The sequence below is a fragment of the Haemaphysalis longicornis genome, unplaced genomic scaffold, assembly GCF_048455015.1.
Source record: "Haemaphysalis longicornis isolate Haplotype H1 unplaced genomic scaffold, Haemaphysalis longicornis Haplotype H1 scaffold_6, whole genome shotgun sequence".
Lineage (NCBI taxonomy): Eukaryota > Metazoa > Arthropoda > Arachnida > Ixodida > Ixodidae > Haemaphysalis > Haemaphysalis longicornis.
Window position 1 is genome coordinate 148,032,448 of NW_027526407.1, and position 17,512 is coordinate 148,049,959.

The window sequence follows — 17,512 nt, forward strand, 5'->3', positions numbered from 1 at the left end:
TTATAAGGCCACTTATTCCTGAGAACGCCACGCACGTGCAATGGCGCTCCCGCTTCCTATCGGCGAGAGCGGAGCGTCAAAAACAAACAGCTAAAACTAATATGTATAGGAGCGAAACTGCAATTGTGGTGGTTGCGGACGAATGATCAGATAATGCAACAATAAAAACCAACTCGGGCTACAAAGCTCCACAGCGCGACGGCGAAGGAAATGATATCAGCCGGGCCTGCTTAGCAGAATTTTGATTGCTGTGGCCGCGCATCTTCTTATCCCGTAACCGCTGACCCTAGACTGATCTGCTTCGGCGGCTAAGGCGTGCTGCTGAGCAAGAGGACGCTGTTTCGTTTCCCTGCCACGGCCGCCGCTGTTCTAATGGAGGAGAACAGCAAAAACGCCCGTGTGCAAAACATTTTGGCACTAGTAAAGATCCCCAGGTGGCAAAAATAATTCCGAGCCCTACATTACAGCGGACCATATCGCCGGCTTTGCGTAGGCACGTGATAACCAATCAGATAAATCTGCCCCAAGCACTTTTTCCTTATCTTGTTTCCCGAAGAAGCGACGTTCCTCTTCCTTGCTTCTTGTTAAACTGTGACTAAAAGAATGATCTTTTCGCGGCATTTGTTACCGTACAGTCACCCTAGGTCGGCTGTTTCCGCGGCGTCGGTCGCTTTGTAAGTCGTAAATGGGTTTTCGCAAACGGAACTGGCTGCGACGTTTATGCGTATTAAAATGCGACAGGGGCAGTGACGACACAGAAACCTTTCTTACAAAATCACACCCGAACCACCTGATGTTAACGGAATTTTTGCTCGATCTGTAACCATCAGCGAAACAAGCCTATACATGGCTTGCACTGGCGTCAGTGTACCTGCCGTGCTGTTGAGCCACAAGCATGGTGAAGGGCTGAACTTTTATCTGATACTCTTTATTTGGAAGCGCTGAAAACGATGGAAGTGAGTCACAATAAATGGTTGGGATGACGAAGTGTGCAAGCTATGTATCCCAGCAACTGTAACCGTAGAATACGCTGCCTAAGTGCTGTTAGTTGCGTTGAGCACTGCTTTTCAACAGAGTTTTTATGAAAAGGATTACACGCTAGGGTACACAACCCCAGAGTTCAGGTTCGCACATGAAATGTTGCCGCTGAAACAGAGGTACCCCACCACCCTCCCAAGGCCAACTGCAAATTCCATCATTGCTGCGCTGTAAGCTGCAAGGCTTTGTAAGAACGTCAACCCAATCAGCACAAGCTGCAAGAGGATGACTGGCGTGGGGCTATAGCAGGAGAAAAAAATATTGTCTGCAGGGTACAGGTTGTGTTGCTAAAAGATAGTTTATTACATAAGAAACACATGAATAAGATTGAAACTTGTGCGAGTGAGTTTAAAAGCATAAAGTGAAGATGAATGGCAATAAATCTTGATGGAGAAGCAAGCTAAAGCGACAATTCGAACAGCCATGATACCAGCAGCGAGGATTTCTTGAACGTTCGAAGCCCAGTTTTGCATGGCAATACACGTTGAAGGAAGGTGAAAGGAGGTGGAACTGAAAAAAATAAACAGATGGTTACTAAAAACGCAAACTTCAACTGTCAAAACGAACATGTTTATTTAAAACCCAATACGCCCCCTGATATCGCCCTTAAGAGTGGACCAGTGGATTTCCTCGGTGTACACGGTTACAACGGCCGGTAACGACGAAAACTTTCCAGGGGATTTGGCTAGCACAAAGGCCAAAACAGAAGGAAGTAAGAGCATATGCGTCCTATTTTGTCATTTACGATACGTTCCCATCCCGCAACACAATAGCGATTGAGCAAAGCACGATCGGCAACGAGAACATTCAGGAACGCTGCACACACACCGCACACGGTTTTGTTCTCTTAATACCCGATTCAATACACTATTTACCAATTGAATCACCTGCGCGTACTTATTGCCTCGGTGCCGCTTCCAAACTCCTCCTTTTGGTGGTGCGGCCGGTGGAACTGCTACTACCAACACCAGACGTTGCACCAAGGGTTGACACGCTGCCTGCAAAAGCGAATACACTATTTAGTGTCTCCGTAGCAGTGACACCCGGGCCAAAGCACTTCCTAGACTCTAGCCAAACAAGGCCAATGGTTCAACCTTTCAACGCTGTCCAGCCTAGCTTAGCTCAACTCACCCTCCCTTGCAGTGACTTCAGGCTGACGAACCAGTGGCGCTGGCTGGTTGAACTCCGGTATGTTTGAAGCGATGGGACGATATATGTTAAATGATTCATCACTATCAGAGGACTCGTCCATCGAACGTCCTCCGAGGACCCGGCACTTGCAGCAGGTCCAGAGAGCACCCATTGCCACTTGGGTTTTTTCGGCAACCAAGCTCCTACGTTAAAAATCGAAGCGGGCCTAAAATTGCAACTGCAAGAGCTGCGCCAGAATACGTTTTGTAGATTCCTCGAGATTCTTCACTTTGAAAGCAGAGGCGAGTTAACGGCTGCACCTTCGGACGACGTTCATGGTGTGCAGATCGTTGTTCGCGTTTCTATATTTTTATATGCGGATTATAAGCGGCAGTTTGCCTGCATCAAGAAAACCGATTGCTTTATCATTTTAGCGGATACAATTGGCGCGCACATTCAGAAACTAAAGGTGATAGTGAGTGTGTAGGCAAAAAAAAAGGATAAAAAGAAATTTCGCTGTGATATGTAATATTTTGACACGAGTACAAGGAAAATAGTCCTTAGATTGCGTATCGGTAAAAACCAATTCACGTGCCGTTGTTACTGTTGGACATTATAGGATACGGCTATAAAATCACCAGCGGCGATGGACCGGAAGAATAGATGGTGGAGAGGGTCATGTCTCTATAAAAAATGTGCCGCGGTTGAACGTGATTAAACAACGCTTGTCGAGCGAATGCTCGCTTTCCGCATCTTTAGGGCGCAGTGAAAACGCACAAGTGCACCGCAATACAAAACATGCAAGACAATTAAAGTCAAACTGTTACAAATCAGACGCTGTTCGATGCTATCGACGCCACTGGACCGTGCCCATAGTGGACTTACAAGCCGCCTGCGCCTCGCATTCATTTCAGATGGTACTCTCCCTTACTCTTTCCCCAATCCTTTAAAACGAACGAGTGATCAGATGCTCTCACTGCGCGCAAGTGTACGAGCCGCTGCCTACACCCTGGCTGTGCTTACGTGGGCGCTAGAAGCCGTTTTCTGGTTTCACATGAATAGGACCAGAGCTTCCGCTCTAAAACGACGGGGCATAAGGGCTTTTTAAAGCAAAGCTTTTTACCTCTACCCCCCAAGGGTTCTTTCGCGACCGTTGGTGTCACCAGAAAACTCTAGCGAACAAATAAAAGAATTTACTGGCACCGCCGGCAATCTAACCTGGAACTAACAGATTAACAAAGCGAGATCCCGTTGTCTTACCGATTTAGCTACGAGCCCACGCGAAGACGGGAAGACAGGTGGTGTACTCACCAAGCACATCTACGGGTTTACCCCCTGCGTTCTCGCTGAATGCCGCGTGAAAGCGTCACGCGACCACTCATGCCCGTCTAGTGGCCCTGTGCGCACCTTGCTTTTGTGCTAAGAGTTACAAGAATTAAAGGAAGCTCACACCAATGCATGCATCTCACTTCTAGTACGCCAATGTGCTAAAGCCTGTGGCCTCCAGTATTCACGTAAAAAATCACAGCTCCTTGTCGTCCGCCCTCACGCCAAACCAAGGAATACATTCAAATACTCTTTGATGGCCAGGCCATCACTCCAAGCCCCAGCATCAAGATCCTGGGCCTACTACATCTCGAGGCTAACACAAAGAGTGACGTCTCCTTGCAGCGCCTCAAAAACAGCATTAATCAAATCATACACATGATCAGGCGAGTTGTCACCAAGAAGCGAGGCCTCAAGGAATCCGATACCTTTCGATGAATTGAAGCTTTTGTCCTCTCGAGAGTCACTTACGTCAACCCCCTGTCTTCTCCTCGACAAGGAAGACATAATGATTAGAAAGGCGGTCGAGCAAGCCATTGGTCTTCTCATGAGTGCGTCCACAGAGAGTCTCCTTAGCACGGGGCTCTACAACGCGGTGGAAGTGCTGATAGAGGGCCATCTTCCTATCCAGAAGCTCCGAACGATCAGAACTGCGGCGGGTTGCCGCATCCCTCCCCAGTTTGGCTGGGCAGCACAGAATGTCACTCCGCTTGATGTACTCCTGGAATTTTGTCGATCGTGGCTACCTTCAGATCCAAACTCCTTGCTTGTGCCTCAGTCAAGACTGAAGACATGACGGCAGCAGAAGAGGCAGCCATCGCCTTGGATCTCACTCAGCCAGGTGTTCGTAAGGTAGTCACCGATTCCCAACAAGCCTACCGGAATTACCAGTCGGGTTTGGTGTCCCGACCTGCCCTATGTGTGCTCAAAAACCACTCCCCAAATAGTTACATTCAGCTTATCTAGACACCCGCTCACGCTTCCATTGAGGGCAACAAATACGCCCACCCAACAAGCCTGCGCTTTTACCTCCCGTGCTATGGAGCTGCACGAGGGCCGTCACCCGCTTGTGATGTTCAGGGAGATAACCCAGCATTATCGCCTTCTGAGACAGACCGTACATTCGACTTACCCTGACCTTTCCAGAGAACAACAAACTACTCTACGGCTCATACACCGGGCTCCTTCCCACAGCCTTCGCGTCTTCACTTAATGTATCCGAATCGCTACGACGCTGAATGTAAATTTTGCTCAGAAGTAGGAACACTCCGCCCCGTAATCGGGGTGTCCGACTTCAGCCCTGAGCACCCTCCTCTCTTTCCGTCAACTACCCAACAAGAGCAATGGGAGATGCTACTGTCCAGGCCCTCTCTACCTACCCAGCTTCAGCGGGTGGACAGAACACAGGCGGTGCGGACTGCATATGGGCCCAACAGAAGAAGGAATCACTCCCCAGGGCTGCACTCTGGGCAGTTCAGAAACCTGAAAAGAAGTATTTCTTCCTCCTTCTCCTCCTTCTCTGCCGCAAATCTCGTCGCCTCCGTCTGCGGCGCAGAGATGGAGAAGTCAGATCGTCTAACACCGGGTTGGAGGTTTAATTTTATAAAAAAAAGTTTCCAATCTTGTGCTACACCAATACAACTCACCCAAACACCCAAATTTTCAGGGAACGGGGGAATTTGCCGGAAGTCTTTTCTGCTTGGCTTTTAGTTTTGGTCACGTGCTTCAGGTTGACATGCGGTTGTGTGTGGTTTCGATATTTTCACATTTCATGACGTTTACGGGCCCTAGTTCTTAAGTTTGTCTCATTTCTCTTTGATGAAAGCGTTTAATTCTTGGCCCGAATAAAAAACTGGACTAAATGGAGCGGAAATGACTACGTAAGCCTGTTTTTGTTGTTCAGCGACAATACTGCTTGTAGTACACGCCCTCTCTGATTAACTGAGAAGGCGCGAAGTAAATTGAACAGTTGGCGGGAACGATCACGTGAGAAATAGGCAAATTCGGCGTGTGTAAAAGTGACTTATTGTTACGTAACAGCTCCAAAATGGCGGCTGGTTTTGCCGCGAAATAGGGCAAAAACATTCGCCGAGTTTCGGCGCCGCGAAATGCCGGGAACTTGCAGCAGGCGCAGTTTCGCATGACGCGTGGTTTAAAGCATGTTTTCTACCAAAACAGATAATATTTTCGACTGTTTCCAAGTTAGCGATCACGGAGCGTACAAGTGACGTCCAGTATTTTGCTGTTGTGTTTGGCAACAACATAAACAAAATATGAATTATTCAGCTCGTTGTTTGGAAGAATTTGAAACTTAGTAAATCCTATGGATATTTACGAGACTGTTTACACGAGCAGTAATAATTCATATTTGAAATTTCAAAAGAAAGAAACTGCCTGGAGCACCAATACGTGGGCCTTGTTTGAGGCACTTGCGGCTTCGGCAACAACCTCTTCATCAAAGAGGCGAGTGAATGCTTAAGAGTAAAGTAGTGCAAACATTTTTGTTTTTGTATATATGACGGAATGCACACGCTCCGCAGACGTGATAGAATTCTTGCTTTTGCACTACTGTCACGACAAATGCAAGTAAAAGAACGAAACACAATGCGGGCTAATTGTTGGAGGCCGAGAATGCCGCTAACAAACTGAACGAGCCACACTTGCAAAATGGAAACGTGAATCCGCTGCCATTCCGGCCTACTTTGGTATTGTTTTAAGTACACATTTGTATACAGTGGCGCGCAGGGTTGCGAATAAGGACAAGCCAAAAGAACCTAGCCAGAAGGAATGCCTAAAAAAGAGAAGGAAGTGTGGGTAAGCTTTTTCGGCATCACGATTTTGCCGACGCACACTAGCTAACCGTTTGTAATGGCTTTCTTTATTCCTGTGTTTTTTTGTTATTTTGTTGCATTTCTATGTGCTTTCCTGATTGGCCAGACACCACAGCAATGTACACATTTTTTTAGGGTTGTTGTGTCTGGTCGTTGAAGCGGTTTTTTCTGTGGTGCTACGAAGTATAAGAACAGAGGTTACACCGTTCTTACGTATCAATGTCCAGGAACAAGGTAACAATAACTTTATGGGGTGAACGTTTCCAACAATGATTCATAGTTGGTCTCTAAAAAACCAAACGACGCAAACTTGTCCTTCAAGTTGGGATCCAATAAAGTTCATTCAAGAAACAGTCCAAAAAAGCAGACACTTGACACCATTGTAACTCAACCAAATGAAAAGTAAAAACTGCATGCTTTACGCTTTTTTACTTGATGTATGGTGTACTAACAAATAAAGCTAACAAATAAGGCAGAGTAGACGGGGGAGAATTTCCGGATGAGAACGGGAGGATGGGGAAATAAACAAAATATTTTTATTTTACAGAAAAACCTAATTACTGGATGGCAAACAGCGCGGGTGGGTTATGGAGGCAATGCCACAGTGCTTATAGGAGGGATGGTTAAAGAAGGTTGATTTGGCGAGAATAATGCTGGTTTGAGCAGATGATTATTTAATTAGAGTTCGTGGTTTCGGCATTGATTCCAGTATATGTGGCTGGATAGCCTAAAATATCTTGGTAGGTTTCCCTCTGAAGAAAAAGTATAATTTCAAACAGACAAGCTTTTATTTTTAGTCGTTTATATTCTGGTAACAGCAACTACAGTTGCAAGATCGCCTAAAGCAGAAGAAAAAAGGAGTTCCGCAGATAGGAAAGCTAACTTCTATACCTTCTATACAGCTGAGAGGAAAGCCAGCTTCACCTCATCCACGATTTTCTTTTCGCATCATTTCTAAAACTTACAAAATCGAATTTGTTTTTGCTATACTGTTTAAAGCATCGAAAGCGGGGTGGTTTCTTTGCAGCTAAAAGCTGCCGTGAGTGACGAACGTAAGGTATTACGACTGTTCCAGTGCTATATATCGCGTTCACTCTTCAAATATAAAAATGCCTTGTATGAACGTAACCATTTTAAGTGAATGCCATTCAGCTTTTGTCCGCTTGCCTTCACTGCGTTATTTCAATTAAAGCAATAAATGAATTTATGATGGGTAATTTAAAAAAACTTGTTGGGGGGCTAGTAGGTTCATGGTACTTAAAAATATGTTGAGCGCAAAAAACCAAAGACAGTTCACAAGAAAGAGACGGGACAAGGGCTAACTTTCAACTGAACTTGTGAACTAAACTGAACTGATCTTGTGGGCGCTAACTTTCAACTGAACTGGTTATATTTTTACTGTGGCGCATGCTGTGCCTGCTCCAGTTGTTTCTATATTTCCCGGCTCCGGCGGTGAATAAAGTTCAGTTGGAAGTTAGCGCTTGCCTGGTCTCCATTCTTGTGAACTGTCTTTGGTTTTTTGCGGTAAACATATTTTTAAGAATTAGTGATTCTTTATACATTATAAATACTTAATCGTCAATGGCGCTTTTGTCTTTAATGTTACATTATCGTTCATTCATTTCTGCACAATTTTTGAGTATGGCAGCTGACTAGTTTCGACTATATGCTTGTGGTTTTACTGAAATAAGAGATATATTCAGATAGAATTGAATAGGGAGTTTGGCGCTTTTAAAAGTAATTGGTAGCACATTTACCTAGGTCACAACAAATTTTCCCAGTTGATCGAGGCAAACAAACCGCACGTTGGATTCTTTAAATGTGACACGGCCAGATAACCCCACGCTGCAAGTTTTACCGCTGCTGGGATTTGAAGCATACAAATGTTACACCTTAGGAAGAACTTCTAATTTCGTCAAAACCACCAATGCTGGAACTTGAAATCAAAATATTTGTCGAAAAAACGGCGGTTGACCGCTGTGGTGTGACGATTGCAGTTTCACAGTACAGAAGTGAAGGAAAATATTTGGCTGCATTATTCCGGGCAGTCATAACTGAACTTAAGTTTTCACCGTCATAACCTCGCCGCCTATTTGAAGAAGGCAGGAATACCTCAAATCTCCGAAATAGTTATTACAGAGTTAGTGTTTGCTCATTTTTGCTAGTTTTCAAACAACTTTCCCCGACCAACATCTAATCCTTCCGTCATCCAAGCCTGGGATATGAGTAACAAATAGGCTGGCAGTACTTCTTTTTTGATTTATGAATGCGCAGGTATTGTTCTCCTCTGTTAGAGCAGACATCCAGGTCACAGGATAAGTGTGCAAAAATTGCCAAGTATCTCTCATTGATAGATGCTCTTATCAGAAAGATGAACACATAACCGTCAAATATAAGTATGCTTCATGCGTCCGCCCGTTCGTAAAGAAGAACGTGGGCACACACTAATCCTGAATCCTTGGCTGCCCTATTAAAAGGGCTTCAACAGCGCACTAAAAGAGATAGGTGTATGAGCGAAGTATCGAAAAAACGATTCAAGTGTGACCATACACTGTGCTTCCCACGGTGAAGAAAATCGTGCAAGCGTAGACCCAAGCCTCGCTTGGATCTTTCGGCGTCGTTTTCTTCAATGTTGAAAATACACAATAAAATATGTGCCCGCCCTATGTAGTAAACAAAATCCGACGAAAAGGGTGCGGCGCTTGTAAAACTGCTACCGTTCGTAACAGTGAAAGAAAAATGTGATAAAAATATATGCATTAAAAGAATGAATTGGAAGAAGCAACTAAGTGCCTTTTAAAATGTATCTCCCGCCCATTGTTCTACTAATAAAACGTTACTTCTGGCCCCGCTGCCTAAATTAAACAACCGCATGCTGCAATGTTTCCGCCCTAACTGCTGTGATATTGAGTTCGTTCAGATAAGTTACAATATATGTGATGAGCTTTAGGAGTGCCGTTCTGTCCGTTGAAAAAACGTATGAAGATAATGTAAATGTAGACCAGGAAATAGCAGCCCATTAGGCTTTCACGTTGCTTATACACAATCACCCATAAACCGAGGCGCAAGAGAAAGGTTTCCACTTTTGTCATGTGTACATTCTTGCCATAACAATGGTGACAGTTTTGTTGTGTAATATAACTTATTTTCAGGTTATCTCACTATTACTGGATCAGAGCACATCACCAAAAAAGGACTGCCATCTTCCGCTCCTAACCAATATATGCATTGAAAGAGAAGAAGAAATATATTGCTGGCAGTGCAATGTGAAAAGTTCAGATCTCATTAGCAGGTGTTGCTCAAAAAGAAGAGAAGGTGGCCTTTGCAGCAGGTAATATCAACACTTAAAGGACTGTAGTGTCAGGATACCCTTACCTTATTAAGCTGGCGATGTCCTCGTAAACATGTTTTATGATACCTGCGCCTGAAGACGGAAGCCAGTTGCGACTGTAAAATCACCAGCGAGGAAAAAAGACGTGCTGTGCTCTTGTGGCCAAGACTTTCGTAACTTCTCGTTTCTAAAATCCCAAAAACGCCTGAATGGGGTCTTCGAAAAGGAGCGCGCTCCAAAACCACTGCGGGGTGCCGCATCCACTGCGGGTGTCTTGTTTACCAATCTGCTGAGAGAACAGCACTAAAGATCTTAGACCCTGTCTACCATCTTGGCCTTCGTCTGGCTACAGGCGCTTTCAGAACAAGCCCTGTTTATGCCTGTATGTAGAAGCCAATCACTGGTCTCTTAAAACACAACGGAAGTACACTGGTTTGAATTATGCTCTAAAAGTGACATCCTTGACCCGACACCCGAACAGCACGCTAGGTAACCAGGCAATCAAGGGTTTTGAAAAGCGACCTGCCATGGCAGAGCCATTTCTTCTGTCGGTGAAGGCACTGGCCACAGGCGTGGGAATATCCTTCACTGACGCTCAGAAAACCACCTTTGTCCCTCTGTGGTATCTCTGCCGTATCTCTTGTGATCTTTATTTTATAAAGATTGACAAAAGAACCGCTCCAAAGGAAATAATTATGCAGCACTTTTTGCTGTTGCAGAATAAGTACACAGCATCTGAGTTCTACACAGAGGCTTCCAAGTCAGCTAGTGCAGCATTATGTGCTGCACATGGTCCAAACTTTTCCACGTCAAAGACTATGTCGAAAGCCACACCTATATTCACTGCTGAAACACACGGCCTTGTATTGGCTGTAGAATATATTATTGAGAACAATATCCAAACGTCAGTGATATTCACTGATTATCAATGTGCAGTGCAGGATTTAGCGTCAGGAAAGTTACAAAAAAATCAAGTCTTTAATCAATTGCTAAAACTACTGTGGTCAGCCCACAAACAAAAACTTGAAATCACAGTCTGTTGGGTCCCAGGTCACTGTGGCATAGCCGGAAATGAGCAAGCAGACAGGAATGCTGTAACTGCAGTTCTTCGGAGTGACCTAGATATTCAAAGCGTCCCGTACGAGGATAGTAAAGCGTACGTACGTAAGAGGCTGCGCGACCAATGGCAGGAAGATTGGAATAGGCAAACAGGTAACAAATTTCACATGGTAAAACCCAAGTTAGGTAGATCGATCCCTCATAAGCCGGACAGGATTACAGAGGAAGGTTACTCTCTGTAGGCTGCGCATAGGCCATACCGACGCTACACATGTGTGCCTATTGAAAGGAACAGAACAGCCACACTGCTCAAGGTGTGGAGGGTAACTATCAGTCATTCACGTACTGGTAGAATGCAAACTTCTTAAACCGCAAAGAAAGCTTCATTTCCCCGAATTGTACACACGCATGATTCCTCAACACCCAGTGCTGTTTTTATCAGACGAGCCACTTTTCTCGGTTAATCATGCTTTGAAGTACCTCTCAGATGTAGATTTTTCAAGGTATGTTTCATATCACCCGTGAGCCGAGCCACCATCGCACGCTAGAACACTGTACCGCCTTTCACTGCTACTGCAAAGACGGTGGCAAGGGGTGAACGTAAAAATTCCTGAAATAACGAGAGAGAGAGAGAGAGAATAAACTTTATTTATCCAGAAACTGCTTGAGAGAGGCGTCCTGATTCCAGGATGCCTTGATAGCGACAATTGTTTTACTTGGCTCTCTACACCAATTCATTTTTAAAATAAATTTTGAGATACCTTTTATTATATATTCTGTACTTTATATTCCAACTTGAATAATCCTAACCATAGTACTGGCGCTCTTTGGCCTTCATGCCCTTGCACCAAAAAAACCCAACATCTTCATCATCAATACGAGTGGGGAAATGTTTTCACCTGGCTATCGTCGAGTAAGCTGTCAATCACCACCGTCCTTCCCTGCTGCGGTGCGATCCTGTTGGCGAGATGTTTCGCATTTCGTTGACGGAGTTTTGGCACAAGTTTCGGATTTTTCGCATTTTGGTTTCTAGAACTATGCTTGGTTTTCTCCAAGACACCAAAGAATTCGAAGTCCTCAAAAAACAACTGATTTCCCACGACCCTCAAGCCTTTAGATTTGTGTAGCTTGTTGGTTTATTCCGTTTAGAGAGAGAGAGAGAGAGAAACATCTTTATTTGCCCTTCTATAAAGGCTTCTGCGTTGCTGGGGGAAGGAGCTGCTGTTACCAGTCGCCCCCAAGAACTGCCTCAATGTGTTGGAGGAGGGCCTCCCAGTGCTCTTCTTCTGTCAGTCGTAATGAGGAGGTGGTCAATTGTCGGACTGAGGGCGCGTACCGGCCGGCGCTTTTCGTCCGCTTGCGGAGAGCGAGTTTGAGTTGTTTTTGGGGATCCTCTGGGGGGTCAAGCCACTCCGCCCAAGTGCCAGGAGTAGGGGAAAGGGAGTCTGTGTATATGTTTCTTGTCTGTATAATCTCTAAGCAGTCCCACATGTAGTGCTGGTTGTTAGGGTACCCGTGACCGCAGCGTGGGCAGCTAGGGTGGCCAGGTTTATTTTCTATGTAGTGCATGATATGTGGGGTGCGTAGGACACCTGCTTGAGCTCGGCGGATGCAACTTGTCTTCGATCGCGGCCAAGAGATGGGAGGAACGCAGTGTGTGTCTTGATCGGTGCGAAGGTCTACCAACTTTTGGTGCCTGGCTTGTCTTTCTTCGACGCGGCTGGTGTGGCGGTCGTATTCCTCCGGCAGCGCAATTGGAGGCTCAGACTCGCGGAAGAGAGTTTCGCGCGCGAGTTGGTGAGCCGCCACATTTCCTGGTATCCCTTGATGACCTGGGATCCAGCGGAGTTCAACCGAAAGCTCTGGTTGGGAGGTTAGATGCACTTCGAGAATGTTGCGAATGTGCGTGGCTATTTTATTGCGGCAGAAGAGGCGGATCGCATCCTGGCTGTCAGTCAGTATAAGCAGTTTCCGTCGGCCGGTGAAGTTCGTGATGGCATCTGCTATGGCTAACGCTTCGGCATGACCGGGATCACTAATTCCTAGGAAGCGACGAGTACTTTGTCCGTTCCCGTAGTACGCGGCGGTAGCAACTATACCATCGTCTGATACGGCGGCGTCGGTGTAGACCGGAGTGTAACCCTGGTCTATCTTCTGCGCCACTAAATGACGGGTGGCACGCGCTCTGTGGGCTCTGCGCTCGTGGTCGTTTCCCACACTCATGTGGCGGGGGATAGGATGTACAGTCAGCCTTGGCAGGTGTTCCCAAGGAGGGCGTTCTGTAATGTAGCCTTCTGGTTCCTCGATTTGTGCCCCTAGGGAACGGAGTATAGCTCGTCCCTGTCTAGAGGCGCGCAGCCGAGACTCTTGCGCTTCTTTGTGGATGTCTATGCGGTGTGATATTGGAGTGTGAACTCCCATTCGTCGAATATCATGTAGTGGGGTGTAATTCGGGAGTCCCAAGGCAACACGAATAGGTTTGCGCAGTTGCGTTTCTAATTTTTCTATCTGAGTGCGTGTTAGCCGCATGTAAGGGGCTGCGTACATGATGCGCGGAATGATGAACGCCTCGAAAATTCGTAGTAGTTCATGTTCTTTTACCCCATGTCGCTTCCTTGAAATCCGTTTCATCATGTGCGTGATCTGATTGATCTGTGTCGTGATTTTTTTAACCCAAGTGTCCGCTTTGCCTTGTTGGTGAAGCCAAAAGCCGAGCACTCGAATTTCTTCTTTCCTTGCTATGTTTGTGCCGTCTAGTGTTAATTTGATTAAATTGCGGTTATGGTCAGAGCGGCCGGCTGGACCATCCTCCACGACGATGTATTCGGTCTTAGAGGGGGAGCAGCTGAGACCAACGTCTTTCATGTATGCGGTGACGACATCAATTGCTTGCTGTAGTTGGTGCTCCTGGTGCCCGGGGGAACCCTGACAGCACCACAAAGTCAGATCATCAGCATATATGTTGAAGTGAACGTCGGTGATAAGGTCTAGTTTGGCGGGCAGGTCTTTGAGGACTATGTTAAAAAGAGTTGGGGAAAGAATAGAGCCTTGCGGCACTCCTTTACTTGGTTTGAAAGGGCCTACCAAGCGGCCGTCTACAAGGACCTCCGTTGTTCTGTCGCTTAAAAAGTTCCGTATGTAATTATATAATCGCTCACCGCATTGTATACTTTGGAGCTTTTCTAAGATGGCTTTATGACTTGCGTTGTCGAATGCCTTGTAGATATCGAGCGCTACAATTGTCCTTAGTTGTGCACTGCTGGGGGAGTCGTAAATATCGTGCTTGAGGCGGAGCATGCAGTCTTGAGTCGACACGTGCCGCCTAAATCCTGTCATGTCTTGGTGCAGCACTGCCTTGATGTTTATCATCCACGTAAGGCGCTCTAGAATCATCATCTCCGCGAGTTTGCTACAGCATGACGTTAGTGATATTGGGCGGAGATGCTCAAGGCGATTGGGTGGTTTCCCGGGTTTTGGTATGGGTGTCATTATTGTCTCTTTCCATTCTTTGGGAAGAACGCCGGATATCCACGCTTCGTTTATGTACCGAAGTAGTTCATTCATAGCGTTTTCTGGCAAATTTTTGATAAGTTTGTATGTGATTCGGTCCTTTCCCGGTGCCGTGTTTTTCTTTATATTACTTAAACAGTTGTCCAATTCTTGCCTGGAGAATGGTGCGTTGATACCTTCCTCCAATGATTCCCCAGGACCAGGAATGTAATCGGCTAGAGTTTCTGGCTTGTAGCTGTCGGGGTGTATCGTTCGGTGGAACTCCTTAGCGAAGTCTTCGTCGGAAAGACCCATGGCCATCTGGATCTTCTTCGTTGTGTGCCTAGGCCTGGCTTGTCCCAGCAAGCTACGCAGGATTTGCCACGCTTGCTTCGTGTCTAGTGATCTGTTGATTTTAGTGTGGCAGAAATCCATCCACTGTTTCGAGGCCAGTTCATTTGCGTAGCGCACCATATCCTCTGTAATGTTTTGCACGATCTTTTTTAGTTGTTTGTCTCTTTTATTCCTGCTCCACTTCTTCTTTAGTTTCTTTTGCTTTGCGAGAAGGTTTAACAAGTGCCGGTCTGGAACGGCCTCCTTGAATTCAGCAGGGCAAGTCGTAGTGTGCTTTTCTTGAGCCTCTAGGACCAGTTGGGTCCAGTCGCACAAGGGAATGTTCACTGTCTGTGCGTTTCCTATGGCCTCTCGGAATTTATCCCAGTCAGTGTGTTTTATTTTGGCCGTATTCCTCTTTGCTGTCGTTCCCAGGTCTAAATCCGCAAGAAGTACGCAATGATCGCTGCCTAAAGTTTCTAAAGTGTTGCTCCATGAGATTTCTCCTTGTCCCTTGTGCCAGGTAAGATCGGGATTAGAGTCTCTCTGTACACTGTTCCCGTACCGGGTGGGCAGCATTAGGTCATTTGTAAGAGTCATTTGGTGCTGTTCCATGGCATGTTCCAAGAGTCGCCCGGATTTTGATGTTGAGGTGTAGCCCCATGCTACGTGCGGGCTGTTAAAATCTCCTGCAATGACTACGTCTTTGTCTCTATGCTTCTGTAGCAACCCATGAAGCCAATTCTTGGGGCTGCGATGCGATCCTCCTGGGAGCCAGTATGCGTTAACTAGGATTACATGGCGATCTGAAAATCCCGGGTGTACTTCTACGGTGACATGTTCTTGTCTGTCGTTGTTGCAGTGCGTTGAGTCGTGCTGAATGGCTGCCAGTGATTTGTGTACCAGCGTGACACACATTGTGGGGGCGCTTTTTTCTTCCCGATTGCCTTTCCGCGTCTTTTGTACGATACTCTTCTGGGAGAAGGTTTCGTAACCTGAGATTCCAAATTCCCCCCTTGTTTCTTGCAGGAGTATAATCTGTGGTTTTTTCTTTAATGTATCCAGATATTTTGCCAGCAGATTCCTTTTACGCTTGAGGCCGCGACAGTTCCATTGCAGTATGGTCAGGGTTGGTCTAGGGAGGGGCTGTCGTGGTACTGCGAGATCATTCGGGTGGGAACCTCTGATTATGACAGAACTTGCTGTTGTCGTGGGCGTAGTTTCTTGCGCGCTTTGCTGTGTATCGGTGGCACAGTCCTGGTCACTCATCATTGGGTGAGTGACTGGCTTCTGGCGCAGACGATTCAACGGCTCGTCTCTTAGGAATGATACCTATACGGGCCTCGATGTCATTTATGCGTTCTTCGAAACGTTCGGAGAGCCTGGCGACTACAGTATCTATTACGCGCAGTGCAATGGTGTCTATTGTAGTCTCGATTAGGCGACGATGGGTTGCCTCTATAATTGCCTCAACTGTGCGCAACTGCTCCTCTTTTACAGCGTTCATTTCCGAGCGTAGTTCTTGGAGCATGGTGAAAACATCGCTTATGGGGGGGACGGGCGATCCGCTCGATGCATCAGTTTCCATTTGAATGGGTGGCGGTACACATTCGTCGGTTTCTTGGACTGGCTCATTCGTTAATAGGGGGTGCGAGTTTGTGTCTAGTCCTAATGCTTGCTTGTATGTTTTGGTGGCTGTTATTGGTGTGATGTGTGTGGTCCGCTTGTTTTGGTTGTTGCCCTGTAGGGGAGGGGAGTAAGGACGGAGTGGCTCGCTCACCTGAGATCCGGCACCCGCCTCTCGCAACCTCTGCGGCGCCGTTGTCACAGTGATGGTCTGGTGGGGGGTACCCGTATTTTCTTTGGATGCTCCACAAGTGTTCGTCTCTCGGCTTGTTTCAGATGAGGCACATCGGGGGGGTCTAACCGGTTGATCAACTGCAGTTCTTTGGAAGTTACCGCTGACTGCACCTCCTGGTGGCTGCTGCAGTTGGACACGTCGTGGCAGGCGAGGTTCTTGTGCGTCGGGCTTTGCGTTCCTGCGCGAAAGGCTAGGACTTCTTCGCCGTGAGTCCGGGGGATGCTTGAGCCATTTTCCCAAAAATTCATGAGTCCGGGCTGGTTTATCTTCTATTTCGCGGGCATTATTAGCGGCGATAAGGCGCTTTCGACGTGTGTTTGCCAGTCTTCTTGCATTCTCGTCCGCGGCAGTTCTCGCTTTGCAGTCGGGGTCTGTAGCAGGGTGTTCACCGTTGCAGTTGTAGCAGCGTGTCTCGCAAGAGTGGGCCACCTCCAGCCCCGGGTTGGCTGCAAAGATGCCTCCGCAGTTGGGACAGGTGACAGTAATGCCTTTTTTGGGACATACTTCGGATTTGTGTCCGATAACCATGCAATTCAGGCATAGTATGCTTCTTGGGCGATGAGGATAGCAGCGCATGGCGGTACGGTGAAATAGCACGTAGTGGGGCACCCTTAGGCCTTCAAATGTCACAAGGATGGTGTTGGACCGACCCATGGGACGGGCGAACAGAATGCGGGTTTGTTCTGATTCCAGGTGTTGCCGAAGCTCTTGTTCGGTTGTTTCAGCGGAGATTCCATGTACGACACCCTTGCAAGAGTTCTCGGGCGTGGCTGTGTAAGCCGAAAACGGATGTGGACCGTCCTCTAGAGACACTTGCTTGATGGCTAGAATTTTATCCTTGGCGGACTTGCGGTAGGTGTCGATCACCGTCAGGTTTTGTCTGGGGCGAGGTTTGAAGTAGGTGTCACGTCGTTCCGCCGAGTTCAGTCCCGCAGCATTCATGACAGCATTGGCGAGAAGTCCGCGTGGGACAGATTCTAAGTCGGTTCCGTCGGTTAACTTTGCGATGATTGTAGAGCTGGTGGCATCTTTCTCTCGTCTGTAGGAGACTGTGACCCAATCGTCGCCCATCTTCGTGAGGAGAAAGCCGGTGTTAGGACAGGTGCTCGAAGA

The 17,512-nt window shown here is 46.9% G+C and overlaps 1 long non-coding RNA gene across 3 annotated transcripts; it reads right to left on the reverse strand.

The window, feature by feature from the left end:
- Positions 1–1,300: 1,300 nt before the first annotated feature.
- LOC144141979 (uncharacterized) lies at positions 1,301–2,534 on the reverse strand. 3 transcript variants are annotated; one of them, XR_013316784.1, is made up of 3 exons: positions 2,170–2,534; positions 1,914–2,036; positions 1,301–1,548 (listed from the first exon to the last, which is right to left on the reverse strand). It is a non-coding gene; the product is annotated as an uncharacterized LOC144141979 (long non-coding RNA). The 3 variants fall into 3 exon arrangements; XR_013316785.1 differs by having other exon boundaries at positions 1,302–1,548; positions 1,926–2,036; XR_013316783.1 differs by having other exon boundaries at positions 1,303–1,548; positions 1,936–2,036; positions 2,170–2,533.
- Between the last annotated feature and the right edge of the window lie 14,978 nt (positions 2,535–17,512).